Here is an 11,822-nt window from a genome sequence, read left to right as displayed (position 1 = left end):
TGTTTTGGGGGTGTTTCTCTGCTAAGGGCACAGGACTACTTCACCGCATCAATGGGAGAATGGCTGGAGCCATGTACCGTCAAATCCTGAGTGACAACCTCCTTCCCTCCACCAGGACATTAAAAATGGCTCGTGGCTGGGTCTTCCAGCACGACAATGACCCGAAACATACAGCCAAAGCAATAAAGGAGTGGCTCAAAAAGAAGCACATTAAGGTCATGGAGTGGCCTAGCCAGTCTCCAGACCTTAATCCCATCGAAAACTTATGGAGGGAGCTGAAGATCCGAGTTGCCAAGTGACAGCCTCGAAATCTTAATGATTTACAGATGATCTGCAAAGAGGAGTGGGCCAAAATTCCATCTAACATGTGTGCAAACCTCATCATCAACTACAAAAAAACGTCTGACTGCTGTGCTTGCCAACAAGGGTTTTGCCACCAAGTATTAAGTCTTGTTTGCCAAAGGGATCAAATACTTATTTCTCTGTGCACAATGCAAATAAATATATATAATTTTGACAATGTAATTTTCTTTTTTTTTTTTTTAAATATAATCTATCTCTCACTGGTAAAATTAACCTAGCCCAAAAATTCTAGACTGTTCATGTCTTTGACAGTGGGCAAACTTACAAAATCAGCAAGGGATCAAATACTTATTTCCTTCACTGTATATACACACACACACACACATACACACACACACACACACACACACACACACACACACACACACACACACACACACACACACACACACACATATATATATACATACACGCAAAGAAACGTTGAGGAACATAGATGTAGTGATCGGCCAAGGAAACTTAGTGCAGCAGATCAAAGACACATCAAACTTACTTCCCTTTTAAATCATTAAATGTCCAGCAATGTTATCAGCTCAGAACTGGCAGAAAACAGCGAGACCCAGGTACACCCATCAACTGTTCGGAGAAGCCTGGCCAGGTCTTCATGTAAGAATTGCGGGGAAAAAGCCATACCGTCGACGTGGAAACTAGATTAAGCGACTCAACTATGCACGAAAAAATAGGAACCGGGGTTCAGGAAAATGGCTGCAGGTGCTGTGGACTGATCAGTGAAATTTTGAAATATTTGGCTGTAACAGAAGGTAGTTTGTTCACAGAAGAGATGGAGAGTGGAACAATAATGAGTGTCTGCAGGCAACAGTGATGCATGGTGAGAAATACAGGCAGATACTTATCCATCATGCAATACGATCAATGAGGCTTCTGATTGGCTCCTAGTTAATTCTGCAGCAGGACAACTACCCCAAAAACAGAACTATCTTCAGTGTAAAAAAGAACTAGGAGCCCTGGAAGTGATAAGGCCCCCACAGAGCCTTGATCTTAACATCAACGGGTATCTCTGGGAATAGATGAAGAGACAGAAGGATTTGAGGAAGCCTACATCCACAGAAGATCTGTGCTTACTTCTCCAAGATGTTTGGAACAACCTCCCTGCCAAGTTCTTTCTAAAACTGTATGCAAGTATACCTAGAAGAATTGATGCTGTTTTGTAGGCAAATGGTGGTCACACCAAATATTGATTTGATTTAGACTTCTTTTCATTCACTTCGCATTTTGTTAATTGATAAAACAAAAACTATTAACACTTCCATTTTTGAAAGCATTCTTACTTTGCAGCATTTTTCTTATTCTTGAAAAATTGTAGCTAAACTTGGGGTGTGGCTAGCACGAGTGGACGCTTAACTACAGTGCTCTGGCAAAGATCTGCCAGCATCCACCTAGAGGGGCTCCCTAATACTGCCCCCCACTACCTATATCTGCTTCCTGCGACTGGAAACAGCCGTTTGAGGGGTTTCCCGAGGATAACGGAAACGTCCCTGGACTGCGTCCTTTACATGCAGCCGAAGCTACTGCCTGGAATTGCAGCCGAACAGAAGGTGCGAACCATCGTTTCTTCACCTGGACTCCAAGGAGGTATTGCACTTAGCCTCACCCTGTCCTGTTGGCCTTCCCTCCGACACTTAGTCCTCTTCTGCTAATGGTACGAGAGGCCTGTAGTCCTGAGGCCTCTGTCCACAGGGCAACCTCTACACAGGACCACTTATTATCACCCAAGTCTCCCTCCTCTTTTAGACCCTACCTGTTAGGATCCACGCTCCCCCTAGCTATAAACTGGAGCCACAACCAGTACCAAAGATTGCTTACTGAGCCTTTCATATTGGGCCAAGCCACCTGCCTGCATTGCTACCATCATTCTGGGTAGGCCGATAGTTATACTTGGTACCTTGCATTTTGGACTATTGAAACTCCTGAATTGCTATACATACACATGACTTTTTTGCTTTGAATACTTATATTTCTGAAATAGTTTGCCACTGTATTACAATGGACATTTGATCTTTGTTTATGTACCTCCTATCCGTGTTCCTCAGTATATGGATACTTTGATCTCTCATCATGGGCAAATTTGGAAAAAGTAATCAGAAAGAGACACTGGAAACCCTAAACAAAAGAAACAACAATCTGAACTAGATTAATATCTTCATAAGAAAGGGGTGACCCCGCCCCCCATGGCGACCCCCCCCCCCCTCCCGGCTAGTCTCTTGAAAATTGCATTATCAAGTCTTCAAGACCAGGAAATGCACGATAACTCAGATGATAGCGTTCTGATGTTGCAGCGCCTTCTTTTTTGGTCTCTCGCTCTTTTCTGACAAAAGCCCTTAGCAAGGCATTTTCTCTTGTTTTGAGAGAATTGGTGGATATAAAAGGCAGATACTAAACACATTGGTCATCGTGTGGAAGAGCTAGAAACTGCTCGGGCTGCTTACCTACAACAGACGGTGATTCTGCAATCTAACCTTGCAACTCAGGTAGCGCATCTGAACACTACCTACTTAATGCTAGTGGACCAAGAGAACAGGAGCCAGAGAAAAAACACTTGAATATGCGGCTTACCTGAAACAGTTGCTATCATCTGCAGCTCGCCAATTCTATGCTTCGCTGCTAGGTCAAGAAAGACCGGATCAGATTGTGATGGCGAAAATACGTAGAGCTCTCACGCCTAAACCAAAGGGATCTGACCCTCCACCTGATGTCATAAGTGTGCAATGTCCGTGGCTGCGGGCTGTCAGCTCCAACCCCCTCCTGACATCCGCAGCCACGTGGTGGCAAGCGCTGATCCCAGCCTCCTCCTCAGGAGACGCCAGCGCTCACTTCCACTCACCTCATCCGGATCCCGTAGGGTGCGCGCTCATACCCGCTCTTAAAGGGGCAGCATGCGTACCGGACTTCTTGATGAACTTTGACCCGTAAGTACCCTGGACTATAAGAGGGGGGTCCCAGCCCCCTGCTTCTATGCAAGAGCTTTGTTGATGTTTCCTAGTTTGTCTATGTGATGGCCTCCTAGTGTGTTTCCTGTTCCAGTTCCTGTTTCCTGTTCCAGTTCCTTGCATTCCATACCATCCTGGTCGAGCACTGTGCTGTGCCAAAGTCATGTCGTGCTGTATTCCACTGACCTGCTTCACCTCGCCTGACGTCTACCTGCTGCCTAGTCCTAGCCGAGCCTTCCCTGCTGCTGTCTGAGCTGCCACAGGTACCTATACGAACTATAGACTTTCACCTGCGCCCTGTTGGCCAGCTGCCTTACCGCCAAGGCGGTATGTCTCAGTGGGTCCACAGACCCTTCGTGACAGTACTCTCAGGCCATGGACCCCGCTGGTCGATTCAAGACCATGACGACGTCACAGGAGATGCGAGCCGATATGCTGGACCTCCGGTCTCGACAGGACCAACACCGCCAGGCGTTGAATATTCTTGCACGTCGGCAGGAGGCACAAGCTGCTGTTCCTCCTACTACACCTCCTGGTAGTGTTGATCCTCAGACTACACCTCTTGGCAGTGTTTACCCGCGTGTTTCTTTGCCACTTCCTGACCACTATGACGGAAAAGCAAGTACCTGTCGTGGATTTTTGAATCAGTGCCAGATCCACTTCAGCCTGTATAATAGGACATTTTCGTCTGATGGCGCAAGGGACGCTTTCATCATCTCTCTCCTCATCGTCAAGGCTCTTGCAAGGGCGAACCCTATCTGGGAGAGACAAGGACCAGAGACCCGTGACTTCCAAGCCTTCCTCTGGACTTTTCGCATGGTGTTTGAGGAGCCTGGACTGGTCCCATCTGCAGCGGCATCTTTGATTAACCTATGCCAAGGAGAGACCTCCGTGAGTGAGTACGACATCCACAACCGCACCCTGGCGGGAGAGCTTTTATGGAATGAGGCTCCAGTGGCTGCATTCTGGCATGGACTGGCTTCTAGAATTAAAGACGAACTTGCCGCTCGGGATCTGCCATCTACCCTGAATTACCTCATCCTTCTGTCTGCCTGGATTGATATACGGAACCGAGAACGCCTCCAAGAGGTTCGACGGGAGGGAGTCCTTCCCAGTCTGGCCCCTACTTTGCAGCAACCCCTGCTGTCCTCAAATGTCGATCCTCCTAACGAGTCGGTAATAATGGACCAGTGTAAGTTATCCACCCAGGAGAGACAACGCAGACGCACGTCTGGACTCTGTCCTTATTGCGGCTTCATTGGCCATCTTGTGCACCTGTGTCCCCAAAGATCCCAAAACCTAGTGTTGCTAGGTGTGACAACCTTGGGTAAGAATGGACTTCCGTGTAGATTGTCCATACCTGTGACCATAGAGTCCGGCGAGAAAACGCATCGGGTCTCTGCGTATCTGGACCCGCTGCTAATTTCATCCGTAGAGACCTGGTGGATCTTCTGCAATTATCCACCACCCCCCTGGAGAACCCGTTGACAGTAGCTTCAGTGAATGGACTACCTCTGCCAGACCCAGTTATAGCTGTGACCAAGCCGCTGAGGCTCCAAGTGAGAGCCCTTCACTCCGAACTTCTGCCTTTCGATGTGCTATCCAAAGCGGTTAACCCTGTGTTGCTGGGCCTGCCTTGCCTCCAACTGCATGCCCCAGTCCTGGACTGGAATTCTGGAGTGGTTCTCCAGTGGGGTCCTGAATGTCAAGGTCGTTGCCCGGTGCAGATTAGTTCGGCTCAGCCTTCGCTGCCTCATCATTGGCAGGATTGCCGAGTCATTATGCTGCATTTTCGGATTTCTTCAGCAAGAGGGAGGCGGAGACATTGCCTCCACATCAGGCAAATGAATGCCCTATCGAGCTGATTCCTGGTGCATCCCTTCCCCGTGGTAGGGTATATCCTCTCTCCTTGCCAGAGACTATGTCCATGTCCGCCTATGTGAAAGAGAACTTGCAGAGGGGCTTCATACGAAAGTTTTCCTTCCTGGCAGGAGCCGGGTTCTTCTTTGTCAAAAAGAAAGATGGCTCTCTTCATCCTTGTATTGACTACCGAGGTCTCAACCAGATCACGGTGAAGAATAAATATCCGTTGCCACTGATCTCTGAGCGGTTTGATCGTATACGTGGTGCCAAGATTTTTTCTAAACTAGACCTGCGTGGGGCTTACAACCTAGTCTGGATTCGCCAGGGAGATGAATGGAAGACTGCATTTAACACTTGTGATGGACACTATGAGTATCTAGTAATGCCCTTCGGCCTGTGTAATGTTCCAGGAGTTTGTGAATGACATTTTTCGTGACCTCCTCTATGTTTGTGTAGTAGTCTACCTTGATGACATTTGATTTTTTTCTCCAGATCCTATGACGCACTACAGACATGTCCGTCAAGTTCTGATAAGGTTAAGGGAGTATCGTCTGTACGCCAAGTTGGAGAAGTGCGTGTTTGACAAAAATGCTCTACCCTTTCTGTGCTACATAGTCTCACATCGAGGTTTCGAGATGGATCCTGAAAAGATAAAATCTGTTCTAGAGTGTCCACATCCTCAAGGCTTGAGGGCCAAACAGCGCTTTTTGGGATTCGCTAATTTTTACAGGCAGTTTATTCCAAACTTCTCCTCACTGACTTCTCCCATCTCTAACCTTACTAAGAAGGGTATGAACGCCAAGGTGTGGACTCCCGAGGCAGAGTCCGCATTCAATAGCCTGAAGAGTGCCTTCACGTCAGCCTCTATCCTCCATCATCCGGATGTCTCTCTGCAGTTCTTGTTGGAGGTGGGACGCATCCTCTGTCGGTGCTGGTGCACTCCTGTTCCGGAGAGGTCCCAAGGGCAAGTCAAGGGTATGTGGATATTTTTCCAAGCTCTTCTCTTCCGCAGAACGCAACTACTCGATTGGGGATCGGGAGTTACTGGCAATCAAATTGGCCCTGGAAGAATGGAGACATCTATTAGAAGGCGCAGCTCATCCGATCCTGATTTTTACAGACCACAAGAATCTGACCTACCTCTAGACGGCCCAACGGCTGAACCCTCGTCACGCCAGGTGGTCACGGTTCTTTACAATTTCCCCGTTTGAGCTCCATTATCGCCCGGCTGACAAAAATGTGAGGGCCGATGCCTTGTCCAGGTCTTTCGAGACGGAAGACACCTTGGAGAGTCCACAGAATAATATTGATCCGTCTTGCATTATGTCTGTCAATCCTCTGCAAGTTGGGGACATTCCTCCAGGGAGGACTTTTGTGCGCCTGGCTGATCGTGGAAGAATCCTCCGCTGGGGACACTCCTCTAGACTGGCAGGTCATGCGGAGGTCCGTAAGAACCGGGATCTGATTGCTCGTCATTTCTGGTGGCCCACGCTGCCCAAGGACATTATGGACTTTGTTTCTTCCTGTTCTGTATGTGCAGCCAACAAGGCCGCTCACTCCAGACCTGCTGGTCTGCTTCAGCCATTGCCTGTGCCCAATGCTCCCTGGCAGCATATAGCTATGGACTTTATTACAGACCTGCCTCTCTCTGCTGGATGCAGTGCTGTCTGGGTGGTGGTGGACGGATTTTCAAAGATGGCCCACTTCGTTCCTCTGACCGGTCTTCCTTCTGCTCCTTCAAAGTTCTGGAGAGCCCTCTGCGGACTCCTCGGTGTGAAATTGGATTTTACGTCAGCCTACCATCCTCAGTCCAATGGTCAGGTCGAGAGGATCAATCAGATCTTGGAGAACTACCTACGCCACTTAATTTCCAAGCAGCATGATGACTGGGTGCAGTTGCTCCCATGGGCAGAATTCTCCTACAATAATGACACCAGTGAGTCCACAAGGAATACACTGTTCTTCGCTGTTTACGCCCAGCACCCACAAATTCCTCTCCCGGTGTCAGATACTTCCGAGGTTCCAGCGCCTGACTCCACCTTTAGAGACTTCCTACAGATCTGGCAGCAGACTTGATCCTCCATCCTAATGGCGGTCGACCGCATGAAACGGAAGGCTGACACAAGGAGAAAAGAACCTCCTCAAGATGGTTATATCCTTTTGGCCTGGCAGTATCTAAACAGAGTCACACAGTTACTATTAGACATCCTGATGACCTCAAAGCCCTGTGGACCAATTTGGACATCACTCCACTGGACATTCCCTCCTGGCTACCAGTTTCTTGTGCACATTCCATGTCGGAGATGCCTTCAACTTCGCAGTGGGCAAGTCGTCGTGACAGCAGGAACCCTAGATTCAAGAAACTTTTATCTGACCCTCTGAACACCTGAGACTGTCATGATTACTGTGTCTAACACAATTCATTTTTCAGGAATGTTTCCCTGACCCTTGGGTTTTGGGTGCAACCGCAAATCTTCATGGACTGATTTTTTAAAGAATGTGAATCATTCTTTTTGCTTTGTTTGCTATATTTCTGCCTTATTTTTCAGATTCCACAAATCTTGCTTTAGCGCAAATATGATCCTTCCTTAAAACTATACTGAACATGTGTCCGAACATTTAGATACGTTTTTCGCAATTTTTAGGAACACGGATGGTGGCCATGTATTTGTGGTTCTCTATTCACTTTTTCACTTCTATTTCCCTACCTCCCTCCGTGTATTATCTCAGTTTCAACTGCTGACCTATTATACCAGTTGACAATGCTATTATTCCAGTTATTTTTTGATGCGACCCAAACACTATGGAGTAATTTCCCACGACGACTATCTATATTTTCGATGACTGTATGCCATGGGTTCCAATTTCTACTTTGCTAAGGAAGTCTAGGGTAGATATTGTCTTTCTTCAAAAAACACACTTCTGTTTCAATTATATCCCATCTCTCTTGCATAGTTCGTTCCCCACCTGGTATCATAGCGCCTACTCCACTGCCTCTAGAGGTACGAGTATTGCCTTTAGAAGCCATGTCCTTTTTAATCTTCAAGTGATTCAACAAGATCCTGATCGCCGTTTTTGTTCCTTACGACGGCATCTGAGGGGTTAAATGCTTGCGATCAAAGAGGTCTCTGATCGCAAGCATTGCCGCTCGTCCCTGCTGTGTAACACAACAGAGACCCAGCGGCTATGGAGCCCGCTCGGCTTCTGAGCAGGCACCATTTTTAAATAACCATTTTATAATTAGCAGATTAGCGATGGGAAAGGGTTAATAGAACATTGGTTCAAAATTGCAGAGGTTTTGAGGTGAAATAAGAAACTTACGAGAAGTGGCCCGATTTTATTCTGTGAACTTAAAACGTAGTTTTGTAAAAAAAAATTTTTTTACCTGTGTTTGGTATTTTTAGTACCAGTAGGGAACTACTTGCTGACTGCTGGTATAATACTTATGTATTTCAGTGCATTATGCCGGTCAGTTATACACCAACAGGCTTTCGTAGAAGCAGTGGTAATGAAGGGAAAAGGCAATGAGAGGAAACCTCCAGCTCACCAGTCTGATACTCCTGTGTTGATAATCGCCCGGATCATCCGCGACGGCACACGGCAGGTAATAGTAAAAAAAACAGAGAAGATCCAGCGATATGTGGTATGAATCGGAAAAACTCAATTTCCACTTTATTCAGATGCAAGCAAACACAGCTTAGAAAAAACACCAGGAGAAATGACAAGGTGGTAAGTTATGGCAGTAAAAAAGCCTACGCGTTTCAAGCACGGGCTGTGCTCTTAATCATGGCTAGATCAAGTGAGCTCCAGCAAACTGACAGAGTAAATAAATCCTAAGAGTGTGGGAGGCTGTGCCTGAGACGTGACGACGCTCTCAAGTGTAATGATTACAAATCAGGAAGTCAAGCCTCCGTAAGAAATTAGTTAGGAAATATTTAATAAATGTGTGTTTTAACAGGAGAATGCTGGATACAGTAAAGAGGGACCTCGAGAAGTGTTGGAATGTATCTGAAAATATATATAAAGTTGATTTGTGTGACAAGATGTTCACACAATCAGGTTCCTAAAAAGTTAACCGAGGGTCACATAACTGAGGCTTGCAGAGCGACACTTGATAAATACCAATACATGGAAAAAATGCAAAGAAAAGGAAAAGAACCACAGAGAAAGATACATGAATACCAAATGGAGGAAAAACAAAACAGATGAATGAAAACATATATAAATATATGTAAATATACAAATGTATGATGCAATAGCAAAAACAAAAATAATAATAATAAAGAGCACCGACATCGGAAAAAACCCTGTACTTGACAAGAAAAATGTATAATACAATATTAGTACAAATGGCATATTAGAAAAAATGAAAGATGAATGATAATCATAATAGGTGGCAACAGATTAATGATAATACGGCCATACTAATAGCGACCATTAAGCCAGAAAGTACTGTAGAGATACAAAATTAAATGCTGAAAAAATGAAAGTAACTGGGTTCACCAGATATATATATAAACGTACATAAATAGTAAGTACAAAGATGATTTTAATGAAAAGGACTAGATCCCCATGTGGGAAATCTTACACATAAAAAATGGAAGACATAAAAACGGAGTATCTTGATACAAAATTGACGAACTGTAAATATCAGTAACAAGAAGATAGATAAAGGTTATATATATCCCTATGCTTGGATACGTGAAATCCAAATGAATATACATAAATAAGATCCTACAGTGAAATAGCAGACATCAATTATTTATGTATTAATGTGTTTGATAGGGCATTAATATGACAATCATATAAATAGAACACTGAAATTGGCATGAAGGACTATATCTCAGACAAGAACAAGGGGTGCCAGTAATAACGAAATACTGCGCCAATGTAACGGAAGGCTACCCCAATCCTCTTGGATTTGGCTCTTGTTCGATCTATGGGTTTTCATCCAGGTATGCTTTGTTTGTACTGGATTTGGGGTTATCTGTTAGTCTGTATCCAGAATAACATGTATTACATTTTTAGTCTCATTGGCAGTCACTTACAGCATCCAATCATGTAACGTGCCTCTATGAGCACTATCGTGTTTGCTACATTATATTGTATTACCTCTACTGCTGCACATTTAGGATTGGGGTAGCCTTCCGTTACATTGGCGCAGTATTTCGTTATTACTGGCACCCCTTGTTCTTGTCTGAGATATAGTCCTTCATGCCAATTTCAGTGTTCTATTTATATGATTGTCATATTAATGCCCTATCAAACACATTAATACATAAATAATTGATGTCTGCTATTTCACTGTAGGATCTTATTTATGTATATTCATTTGGATTTCACGTATCCAAGCATAGGGATATATGACATTTATCTATCTTCTTGTTACTGATATTTCCAGTTCGTCAATTTTGTATCAAGATACTCCGTTTTTATGTCTTCCATTTTTTATGTGTAAGATTTCCCACATGGGGATCTAGTCCTTTTCATTAAAATCATCTTTGTACTTACTATTTATGTACGTTTATATATATCTGGTGAACCCAGTTACTTTCATTTTTTCAGCATTTAATTTTGTATCTCTACAGTACTTTCTGGCTTAATGGTCGCTATTAGTATGGCCGTATTATCATTAATCTGTTGCCACCTATTATGATTATCATTCATCATTCATTTTTTCTAATATGCCATTTGTACTAATATTGTATTATACATTTTTCTTGTCGAGTACAGGGTTTTTTCCGATGTCGGTGCTCTTTATTATTATTATTTTTGTTTTTGCTATTGCATCATACATTTGTATATTTACATATCTTTTTTCCCCATGTGTTTATATATGTTTTCATTCATCTGTTTTGTTTTTCCTCCATTTGGTATTCATGTATTTTTCTCTGTGGTTCTTTTCCTTTTCTTTGCATTTTTTCCATGTATTGGTATTTATCAAGTGTCGCTCTGCAAGCCTCAGTTATGTGACCCTCGGTTAACTTTTTAGGAACCTGATTGTGTGAACATCTTGTCACACAAATCAACTTTATATATATTTTCAGATACATTCCAACACTTCTCGAGGTCCCTCTTTACTGTATCCAGCATTCTCCTGTTAAAAACACACATTTATTAAATATTTCCTAACTAATTTCTTACGGAGGCTTGACTTCCTGATTTGTAATCATTACACCTGAGAGCGTCGTCACGTCTCAGGCACAGCCTCCCACACTCTTAGGATTTATTTACTCTGTCGGCTTGCAGGAGCTCACTTGATCTGGCCATGATTAAGAGCACAGCCAGTGCTTGAAACACGTAGGCTTTTTTACTGCCATAACTTGCCACCTTGTCATTTCTCCTGGTGTTTTTTCTAAGCTGTGTTTGCTTGCATCTGTGTTTGCTTGCATCTGAGTTTTTCCGATTCATACCACATATCGCTGGATCTTCTCTGTTTTTTCGTAGAAGCAGTCATGGAGGAAATTGTTAGTCCTCGAGTTGCCATATCAACAATGTCCAATCCGTGGGGAGATTGCGTCACGTGGGGGTGGGCACAAAAAAGTTAACCACTTAGATGCCGTAGTTGCTATTGATCCAGGCACCTGAAGAGTTAACCAGCCAGGATCGAAGCTAACTCTGATCCTGGCCATCCTGAATAACCCCTAA

The sequence above is a fragment of the Rhinoderma darwinii genome, chromosome 1 (genome assembly GCF_050947455.1).
Source record: "Rhinoderma darwinii isolate aRhiDar2 chromosome 1, aRhiDar2.hap1, whole genome shotgun sequence".
NCBI classification, from domain to species: Eukaryota; Metazoa; Chordata; class Amphibia; order Anura; family Rhinodermatidae; genus Rhinoderma; species Rhinoderma darwinii.
Note: the sequence above shows the minus strand (reverse complement) of the source record.